Consider the following 10734-nt stretch of genomic DNA (forward strand, 5'->3'; position numbering starts at 1 on the left):
CCTGGTTACCAGGCACAGGTGTGTCCCCTGGTCTCCTCCCTGTTGTGGCCCAGCAGACCACGGAGGGTGGGGGCCCTTCATCAGCCTGGGGAACTAGGGAGGACTTAGCCTCCCATGAAGCTGTTATAGCGGCAAACCTAGGAGATGCTGCAGAGTTTCATGGCAGGAGAACCTTCCGTATGATATGAGGCCAAGTCTAACTCTCCCTGGATCTCAGTGGGAGATGCTGTGGTAGGTGTCCTGATAATAGTTCTCTTGTTTCTGATGGACTCGTTCAACCAGTGGCAGACATTCTTTACAGGGAGCTGAGAAGCATGCCAGTAGCAGTTCAGCACTAATTCTAGGAAGATGTAAAGCCCTCATCAAGTTTTGTCCTGGAATAGAAGACCAAAGCCCAGAAATGTCAGATGTCCTGGACGTGTCCAAAATGGATCTGGAGCTACAGAGAATGATTCAGAGATCTTGGAACATCCCAGTGCAGGGGGCCCGGGTTCGATCCCTGGTCAGGGAACTAAATCCCACATGCCACAACTAAAGATCCCGCCTGCCACAGCTAAGACCCAGCGCAGCCAAACAAATAATTAATTAATTAATAGTTTTTTAAAAAACACACAAAGCTCTTGGAACAAAGCTGGAAAGATCCGTTTCTTCTTCTGAAAACAGGATTCTGTCCCTTGAACTGAAAACTCATGTTCATTGAAGGCTGAAAGAAACAACATCACCTCCAGACAGGAGGTGCAGGCCCAAGACAAAGAATATCGGAAACAGCGATTACACCAGAGTTTCCAGCAGGGAGATCAGGATGGCGGAGTAGGAGGACACCGAGCTCACCTCCCCCCACGAACGCATCTGTAATGCATGTGGAGCAGCTCTCACTGAAAACTAACAGGACTTGCAGAAAGCCTCTTCCCCAGTCAAGGCTGTAAAGAAAGGTCCACATGGAGTTGGGCAGAAGGGAGAAGGGATCAGGTCAGGAGCTGTGCCCCTAGCAGGGGACGCGGAAGAGGAGGAGGACTGCATGGGCTTGGAGATCCTCCCTGGGGAGTGAGGGGTTTGAGCGACACATTGGACGCCCCAGCTCTGGGGTCTGATGCGGGGAAGACGAGTACCCTTAGCTGGTTTGAAAAGCCGTGGGACTTACTGGAGGGCTGTGAGAGACCTAGACACCACCCTTGAAGAGCGCACACATACTCGTGCTTAGTCCTGGGAACAAGGCAGAGGAAGCAGATGGAAACCTCCCCCGGGCTCTGGCCAGTTTCATGCGTACCCCAGCCCACAGCGGGAGCCTGCCCAGCCACTCTTGGCTCTGGTGCAGCTGTCCCCCAGGGCAAAGGCTGCCATTGCTAAGCAGAGAGCACACTTGGTGGGGGGATGAAGATGGCTTGAACCTGGCCCTGGCTCCAATAGGGTGAGGGCTCCTGTAGGTGGCGAGCGTGCAGAGACAGCAGATCAGCAACGACCGGGGCTCTGACAGGCTTGCTGGAACTGTCCCAGAGCGTACCCCAGCCCACAGCGGGCACCTTCTCCAGCCTGTCTTGCTCCAGTGCTGGAACCAGCTGGGACCTAACCCTCAGGGCTTCTGCGCCAGCACCTGGGGCCCTGACCATGCCCCCAATAGGGACTGATGGCCACTGAGCAGAGGAGACACCCCTGCTCACAGCTGGCTCCAGCTCTAGCCCCTCCATCTCCAGCCCTACCCCCCACCGAGGCGGTAGCTGCCAGCACACCCTGAGGGAAGATGTGACCCACGCTCACTTCCACCAGAGCCACTGGGCATACGCAAACTGCTTAGGAGCACTCTCACACAAGGACACACCTTCAAGACGGGGGTAGGTTACTAACTTTCACCTAATTTTATAGAGACGGTTAAATAGAATGAGAAGACAGAGGAATTTGTTTCAAACAAAATAACAAGAAAAAAAATGCTGGAGAAACAGAGAGATTTACCAGATAAAGAGTTAAAAGCATTAGTAATAAGAATGCTAACTAAACTAGGGAAAAGAATAGATGAACACAGTGAGAATTTTAACAGAAAATATAAAAAAGAACCAGTCAGAGAAGAATACAATAACTGAAATGAAAAACAGAAGGAATTACCAGCAAACTAGGTGATACAGCAGACTAGGCGATACAGAAGAATGCATAAACAATCTGGAAGATAGAATAATGGAAGTCAACCAATAAGAACAAGAAAAAGAAATTTTCTAAAAAGGAGGATTGTTTAAGGGGACCTTAGGGACAACATCAAGTGTACTAACGTTCACATTATGGGAGTCCCAGAAGGAGAAGAGAGAGTGAAAGGGGTAGAAAATGTACTTGATGAAATTATGGCTGAAAATTTCCCAAAGCTGAAGAAGGAAACAGATTTCCAGGTACAGAAAGCACAGAGGGTCTCCAACAAGATGAACCCAAACAGACCCACACCAAGGTATATCAAGATAATTAAAATGGCGAAAGTTAAAGAGAATTTTAAGGGCAGCAAGAGAAAAAAAAGATTCACATACAAGGGAACCCTCATCAGGCAATTTTTCTGCAGAAACTTCACAGGCCAGAAGGGAGCTCTTACAACTCAATATAAAAAAACCCGAACAACCCAATAAAAAAAATGGACAAGACCTGAGTAGACATTTTTCCAAAGAACACATACAGGTGGCCGACATTCACATGAAAAGATGCTCAACATCACTAAGCATCAGGAGATGAAAATCACAACCACAATGAGATATCACCTTGAACCTGTCATAATGGCTATGATCAAAAAGAGAATAAATAAGGAGTTCCTTGGTAGTCCAGTGGTTAGGACTTGGTGCTTTCACTGCCATGGCCCGGGTTCAACCCCTGGTCCGGGAACTAAGATCTCGCAAGCTGCGCAGCATGACTGAAAAAAAAAAAAATCCACAGAGAGAGAGAATAAATAATAAATATTGGTGAAGATGTGGAGAAAAGGGAACCCTAGTACATATACCATTTGTGGGAATGTACATTGGTATAGCCACTGTGGAAAACAGTATGGAGGTTCCTCAAAAAATTAAAAATAGAACTACCATATGATTCACCAATCCCACTCCTGGGTTCTTATCTGAAGAAAACAAAAACACTAATTCAAAAAGATATGTGCATCCTAATATTCATAGCTGCATTATTTACAGCAGCTAAGATAAGGGGCAAATGAAGTGTCCATCAACAGAGGAATGGAAAGGAAGATTTGGGACGTATTTACAATGGAATATTATTCAGCCATAAAAAAGGATGGAATTTTGCCATTTGCAACAACATGAATGGACCTGGAGAGTATTATGCTTAGTGAAATAAATCAAACAGAGAAAGACAAATACTGTATGTTGTCACTGATATTTGAAATCTAAAAAACAAAACTAATGAATATAACAAAAAGGAAATGGACAGATACAGAGAATAAACTAGCGGTTTATTTATAGTAGAGAGAGGAGCGGGGAGGGGCAAGATAGGGGCAGGATTAAGAGGTAAAGCACTATCTTTAATATAAATTGGTGACAAGGGAATATTGTACAGCACAGGGAATACAGCCAATATTTTATAATAACTTTAAATGGAGTATAGTCTATAAAAATATTGAATCACTGTTGTATACCTGAAGATAATATAATGTTACAGATCAACTATAGTTTAATTTAAAAAAAAACAGAGCTTCTAGAGTTCGGTCACACATCTGATGATCCAGATGGAGCACTTATCAGGGAGCACATGCTACCCGAGCCCTGGGCCCTTGTTTTTCTCCCCCCACTTTTTCCCTCCGTGGCTGCCAGGCGTTCTCTGCCCCTCCTCTTCCTCCATGCTGTCCAGTGAATCCACATGTGGAGTTCATGGTGGGAGGATGTTCTCTTCCACCCCTTCCTCCAGGAAGCCCAGGCGGGGCCCTGAGCTGGCTTCTCACCAAGGGGTCTTTGTCCTCCCTGTCGTCCTCCCTCAGGGGCTGGGTCTTCCCTGAACACGCTCATCCAGAACGTGCAAATGAGTTACCTCCTAGCTTCATGACCAAATCCCAAATCACCCCAAGGCCCACTATAATAGCTCACCTTTGTCCAAATGTAATTTTGAATTATCTATATTTGTTTTTAGTTTAAAGAACTCTTTGTACATAAGTTTTTTACTTTTTCTCAGATAGATTGTATCTCAATAGAATTATAAACAAACTTCTGGATAGTATTTAGTAAGTAGTGGGTTTTTTTTTTTTCTTTGCGGTACGCGGGCCTCTCGCTGTTGTGGCCTCTCCCGTCGCGGAGCACAGGCTCCAGACGTGCAGGCTCAGCGGCCATGGCTCACGGGCCTAGCCGCTCTGCGGCATGTGGGATCTTCCCGGACCGGGGCACGAACCTGCGTCCCCTGCATCGGCAGGCGGACTCTCAACCACTGCGCCACCAGGGAAGCCCAGTAGTGGGTTTTTAAATGATTCTCTTCATATTTTAATTTCTAGAAAATATAACGGGTTAAATTTAAGTTGATGACACAATTCACTATTTCTTAAACAACTATTCTCTGGGAGGAGTTCAACCACCAGAGACATTGGAAATATCAGAACACCTTCTCTCTGCCGATGGCTTCTGTGTTGCTGGGTAATAAGAGAACAGTGGGGATGATGTCATGGTCTCTGTAGTTGATTAAAGAATGGCTGGGCTGTGCTGATTGTGTGGGGAGCAGGTGTGTGGAATGAGGGGCCCAGGGGGCTCCTGGTGTTCTGGGCCCAGTAGAGCTGCTGCCCTCTGGTTGTCAGGGCCCCTGGCCAGGGCTGGACTGAACTCAGTTACTCAGGGCTGCAGAAGGTGGGTACAGGCTGGGATTCTCAGCTCTGTTCCACCTCTCCAGGGCATCTGGGTCTTTTCAGCTAGAGCAAAGAGCCTGCTCCAGTGGCACCACCGGCTGTGCAGTGCACCTGCTGAGGGCCTTGGGGGCAGCCTGTACCAGGCTCTGGGCCAGCAACCTTGGGGCCGAAGGCTGGGGTATAAGTTGCTGAGCTCAGTCTAGCTGAGCCAGGATCAAGCATGTCCAGGGGTGGATGTGGATTCTAGGCAAAGAGCAAGGCTGGAGCTTCTGGGGGAAGCTCCGTCCTGGCACCTGAGGCTTGGATGAGGTCCACCTTGCCAGAGTGACAGTCCAGGAGGAGCCCATCCAGGGCCTGAGCCGTGGCTATGGGCAAAGAATGCACTGGATCTTCAGGGAAGCCATGCCTAAGATGCTGTGGGATCAGATGGAAAGACGTTTAAACCAGGCTCTAGAACCTGCAGGCTGGACCACTTCTAGTAAGTTATGGGAACCTCACTGAGACTCAGTTTCCTTCTCTGCTCTACGGGGGTAAAGATGGGCCCTGTCTTCCAGTGAGCCTTGGAGGGATATGGTAGATGTAAATGTACCTAGCACGTGCTCAGGAATGGACACTGGTTTATATCAGCCTTCTCTGGGGCACAGCACTGAGTCAGCCTCTGTGGACAAACAGGGATGGGACGATTAGCAAGAAGAGCCCTGACAAAGGGAGGCCCACAAGGGTGAAGACTCTGTCTCAGACTAGGTCAGGAGGAAGCGGGGAATAATCCTCATGGATACAACCAGGGGAGTCAGAGGATTAAGTCAGGGCCTATCACAGCACCTGATACAAAGTAGCCCCCCGTGAAGGTGGAATCAATGAACCTGGAGGGTGATGTGCGATGTTTGTCTGCACATCCTCGCCTTTGACTGCAGTTTTTCATTCAGCCACCAGAGGGCAGAGCTGACCCATACATTCCTCGTGGGATCGAGGCCAGGCTCCCTCTTGTGAGTTCTATTGGGGATGGTAAGCCTCAGAACGCAGGGACCACCGTTCCTCTCTGTAGGTACGGAAGCCATTCACAGCCCCTGAGAGTCAGAACCCTTTTCTCAACATTCCATCTCTCTGGAACAAAAAAGTCCAGTTGAGGCAAATGTTCCTGCGCCAGTCTGATCGGATTTCTCAGGGCTTCGGTGTGCCTGTGCCCCCCTCTCATCCCAGGGAGTACCCCCTTCTTTCTCCTTTGTTAGGGGTGTACTGTTCTGGGGGTGGGGAAGGATTATGCACATGAGAGACTGACCCTCAGGTTCTTCAGGAAACCAGGGGGGACACAGATGCCATCCAACATTTATGTCTGCTCTCAAGTGGAACTTAGAAGGGAATGGGAATTCCTGATCAAGGACACTGAAGCCCCGGGCCCAGGCGCCATCCCCCACCCTGCAGCGAGCCAGGCCTCAGGGGCACAGCTGGGAACCGCGGGCTTCCTGAGTGAGGATTCTCCCCAGGGTCATGAGAGTCTGAGGCACAGGCAGCAGCATTTGTGGCACTGTGTCCTACCACTCCCTGGCCTTTTGTGACATGTACCAGCCTGGGTCTCCTTCCCCCCGTGGGCCCCTCTATTCCTCCCATGTGTCTCTCCCAATCTGGCTAACTCTCCTTGGTTCTCCGGGGTGGACCTCAAGCTGTGTGCAACCCTCTGCTGGTCTCTCAGTTCCCTCTGCATTCGCAGGGTGTGCTTGCGTCCTTGTGGGTCTCTGTGATGAGTCACCTGCTCCCTTCCCTGGTTCATGTTTATCCGAGACACTCATCCTCAGGTTACCCTTCCACACTTCACAGGCAGAGGCTCTTTCTCCTCCAGCTTCAGTATCCCTGTTGCTCCTCGGACCAGGCTGGATGCTGGGTCAGGATCTCATGCAGATTCCGTGTTTGTCCTATGGATGTCTGCAGGGCTGTGTACAGACAAACCATGGCAGTGGGCACAGCCCCAGGACAGTACCGCTGGGTTGCTGGGACAAGGCTTTGTGGTGGAAGCAGATGTGGCTGGTGGCCAGTGGCCCTGCAGTGGTCACCTGCCATAGCTGCACTCCTGAAGGCCCTGCCTCTCTGAATATCCCTGCAGGCCTGGCTCCTGACCTGGGGCAGTGTGGGGTCCATGGCCCAGCATGTGCCCTCTGGTCTTGAGTTGGGGCACAGCCATGTAGCTTAGGAGAGTCCCAGCTCTGGCACATGGTGGGGCTGTGCTCGCTTTGCAGAGGGCTGAGTTCCTCTGGCTCGGGTCATATATGAAGCACAAATTCAGTTTTTTATATTTATACTCACAGTCATAATTTTTATATTAACACCATCTCCCAGTAAACCAAGATGTGTTTGGTTGAAGCTGTTTTAAATACATGTTGACTGGAAGCTGGAGTCTTTATTTGTTCCTAGTCAGTTTCTCCCGGGTCAGTGAGTAACAACTCCACCACCCACCCAACAGATCCTCTGCTACAAGGGGCCTGGAAAGCAGCAGCCACACACCAGGGGGTAGTTTCGGAAGAAGACCCTAGAGTTAGGAGTGATGCAGATGCCAGGGAAGCCCTGCCTGCCCCCGCAGAGGGCGGGCATTGGACGGGTGCCTGAGGAGCTGGTCCCTTCACCTCTACAGAGGTGGGACACTCCGGCAAGGATCAGATTTTCCCCACACCAGTCACCCTGCCAGGAGCTCTACCTGAACTGTCATCTTTCATCATCTCTTCAGCCCAACGAGGTGGAGCAGCCTGTGGTCTGGCTGCCCTTCAGGATGCCCTGAGGGAGCAGGGTGGGCGGTGCTGAGACCTCCTTCTCGGCCCCATTCTTGAGCTGAAAGCTCCAGAGAATGCCCTCTCTTCTTGAACATTCAGGTCTTTTAGAAAATGAAACCCAGACCATAGCCAGTCCTAGGCCCACAACTTGGTCTGAGGGGACATCGCTCCGACATCCCAGATCACTGGGACAAGCGTTGCAGGCCTAAATGCCGAGAGGCTTTGGTCCCTTCTGAAATGTTTTCAAAAGTCTAGAATGAGTGTGTTGAGGTATTGTTGCTGTAATCTGAGGTTAATTAAATATAGGAGGACTCACAGAAGGGCACTGCACACGAGAGAGTAGAACACATCCAGGCTGTAGGACCAGGAAGAAGGAGCCTCTTTACAGAGCTCTGTGGACACGCCCACAGCTGACACCACGGTGTTCCAGGGCCTGGCTCCTGGGTGAGCCAGGAGGGGGCCGAGGCTGTCACGGGAGGGTCACGTGGGTGTCAGGATGTGGGCTCAGGTGTCCTCTGAGGACAGTGGAGGCACCGGATGAATGCAGTGAACGTGGGGGAGGAATGGGGAGATCCATGATGGGAAAAGTCCCTTCAGTTCCAGTGAAAACACGAGGCTGGGATCAGACCAGAAGCTGGTTGTTCCCTGAAGCAGGGCGAAAAGAATCCCATGTTGTCCTGAGCCTGGAATTCCTCCCAGGGGAAGAGCTGTGACTGCGTAGAGCACATGCTAATGTACCTGTTTGATTCTGAAGACCAGGGCCTCCTTGATCCCGTGATGCACTGGAGTTAAGCTAAAGTGTTGTCCATGAAGAAGCTTGCAGGCCATTGAGAGTTCTCTCCTGTCGCAGTGTAGGTGGCAGACGGTTTCTCTAGCTCCCTCCGGCTGGGATCCAGGCGCAACCCACCCTGCATCTTTCCTGGGGAGAACCCCAGCCTGCTTGCTGCCAACCCCTCCCTGCCCCCGCTGTCTGCCTGTCCCGTCCCATCCCACCGACTGCTCTCAGCTTTGTCTCTACCAGGCAGCCTCATGTAAACAACCACCAGGGCCTGAGCCCTGGCTGGTGCCTCCTCTCTGGGCTCTGCACGTGTTTGCAAGGCATCTAGAGCCCACTGCCCCAGAGAAATGGACACTTAGGCTCTGTGAGAAGCCTGTGCACTTGGTCACCATCCCTGCTTTGATGGACACTCATCCCCAGGAAGGCTGGTCGGGACCTGCAGCCACACCTGGTCCCTTCCTTTGCTCTGTCCTACTGGGTCTTACCTTGCTGTCCTCCCTCCCAATGTAGCCATGGAAACTCCTCAGGAGAGTCATTCTAGTCCGGGTGGAGGCAGGGATAAAGCAAATCCTGGGCTTTCTCACCCCCGGCTCCTGGATGTTCCCTGCCGCTTCAGGAGAGCTGGGGTTTGTTTTAAATACCAGCCCCATTTGTAACCCATACACTCCACACTTCAGCCCCTGCTCAAAAGCCACACAGAGGTCAGGAAGACTTTTCATCTGTATCTGAGCCAAAAATCAGCAACTTTGACAATGTGGGCCCAGACTAAAGCCATAAGATGACAGCAAGCCAGAGGAGGTCTCTCCTGCCTCCCCCAGAGCCTCTGCTTGATGGTACCTGCAGGTAGGTTTGCCAGATAAAATATAAGATGCCCAACGACACCTGAACTTCAGATAAACAATGAATAATTTTTTAGTATAAGTACGTCCCAAATGTTGCATACTTACAGTAAAAAATTATTTGTTCCCTTGTGCACTGTTGGTGGGATTATAAACTGGTAAATGGGTCTAGCCACTATGGGTAACAGTATGGAGGTCCCTCAAAAATTTAAAAACAGAACTGCTATATGATCCAGCCATCCTAGTTTTGGGTATATATCCAAAGGAAATGAAAACAGGTTTTCAAGGAGATATCTTCACTCCCATGTTTATTGCAGCATTATTCACAAGGATGGAAACAACCTAAGTGTCCACGGATACATGAATGGATAAAGATGTGGTGTATACGTACAACGGAATATTATTCACCCACGAAAAAAGGGAAATCCTGTCATTTGCAGCAACATGGATAGTCCTTGAGGACATTATGCTAAGTGAGATAAGTCAGACAGAGAAAGACAAATATTGTATGACATCCACCCTTTGTTGTGTGTGGCAGAAAAGGCAGTCAGAACACTCCAGACAAGAGAAGAATCATGCTCAGAGGAAGAGCGCCGTGGAAAGCACCCCTCAGTTCTGTGAACTTGGGGCATCCTCTTAGAAGCTGGAGAAGGAGAGTGGTGGAACACAGGATGAAGAAGGAGGTAAGGCCAGGTAAATAATTAATTAGTCATTTTATTAGAATTTTTATGACATACTTTAATATATTGGCATTAAGCCATGTGAGTGACTTAAGTTAAACAGGTGACTTAAAAGATTAAATAAAATACCCCGTGATACTCTTTCATGTTTTTAAGTAAAAATAATATCTGAACCAGTGTTAATTTCTTGATTTTGATGGTTATATTGGAAAACATCTTCATATGGAATATAAACTAATATACTAGGGTGATGGAGTGTCATGTTTGCAACCTACTCTCATAGGTTCAGAAAAAAATTTGTAGTGCACCTGCCTCTTTCTTGTAGGTTTGTTATTACTTCAAAATAATAATGTCAAAGAACCCCAGAAAACCATGACCTAGGCCACAGGGATAACAAGTGGCAGCTCCAAAGTGCAGCTCAGGTGTGTCTGACTCCTTAGTCCACACCCTTCCCCACCAGCCGTGGCCCGGACCTCCAGGCTGCCTCCCCCCAGACCCTTTAAAATCTGCCCAAGAAGACCCCTGCTCCCATCCCTTCACCTGCAGAACCGCATTGCCTCCAAGCCGAGTTGTGGTCCTTAAGCTGGAGCTGCTCCCCAGTTGCCCCAACCCTGCGCTGGCCCTGGCTCCCCATCCTGTGCCTGACAGGGTCGCAGGGCACGTGACAGGCGGCAGCAGGGCAGCTGAAAGCACTCAGGGCTCCAGCGAGGCTCTGACAGGCTCCCTGCTCCTGGGAAAGGGATTCCATTAGCTGAGCTCCCACTCTCCCTGAGGATCTCAAGATTTTTCAGACCACTCACAGGTAAGCATGGCGATTTCTTCCTGTCTCTGTTCCCCATCGTTACCATCCCTACGTTAGAGATTCCCTCCTCATCAAGTG

The 10734-nt window shown here is 49.8% G+C and overlaps 1 long non-coding RNA gene across 1 annotated transcript; it reads right to left on the reverse strand.

Moving 5' to 3' along the window:
- Nucleotides 1-356: 356 nt before the first annotated feature.
- LOC141276661 (uncharacterized) lies at nucleotides 357-6279 on the reverse strand. The gene is made up of 3 exons (XR_012326558.1): nucleotides 6214-6279; nucleotides 5388-5456; nucleotides 357-374 (listed from the first exon to the last, which is right to left on the reverse strand). It is a non-coding gene; the product is annotated as an uncharacterized lncRNA (long non-coding RNA).
- Nucleotides 6280-10734: the final 4455 nt, after the last annotated feature.

The sequence above is a fragment of the Tursiops truncatus genome, chromosome 16 (genome assembly GCF_011762595.2).
Source record: "Tursiops truncatus isolate mTurTru1 chromosome 16, mTurTru1.mat.Y, whole genome shotgun sequence".
In the NCBI taxonomy this organism is placed as follows: domain Eukaryota; kingdom Metazoa; phylum Chordata; class Mammalia; order Artiodactyla; family Delphinidae; genus Tursiops; species Tursiops truncatus.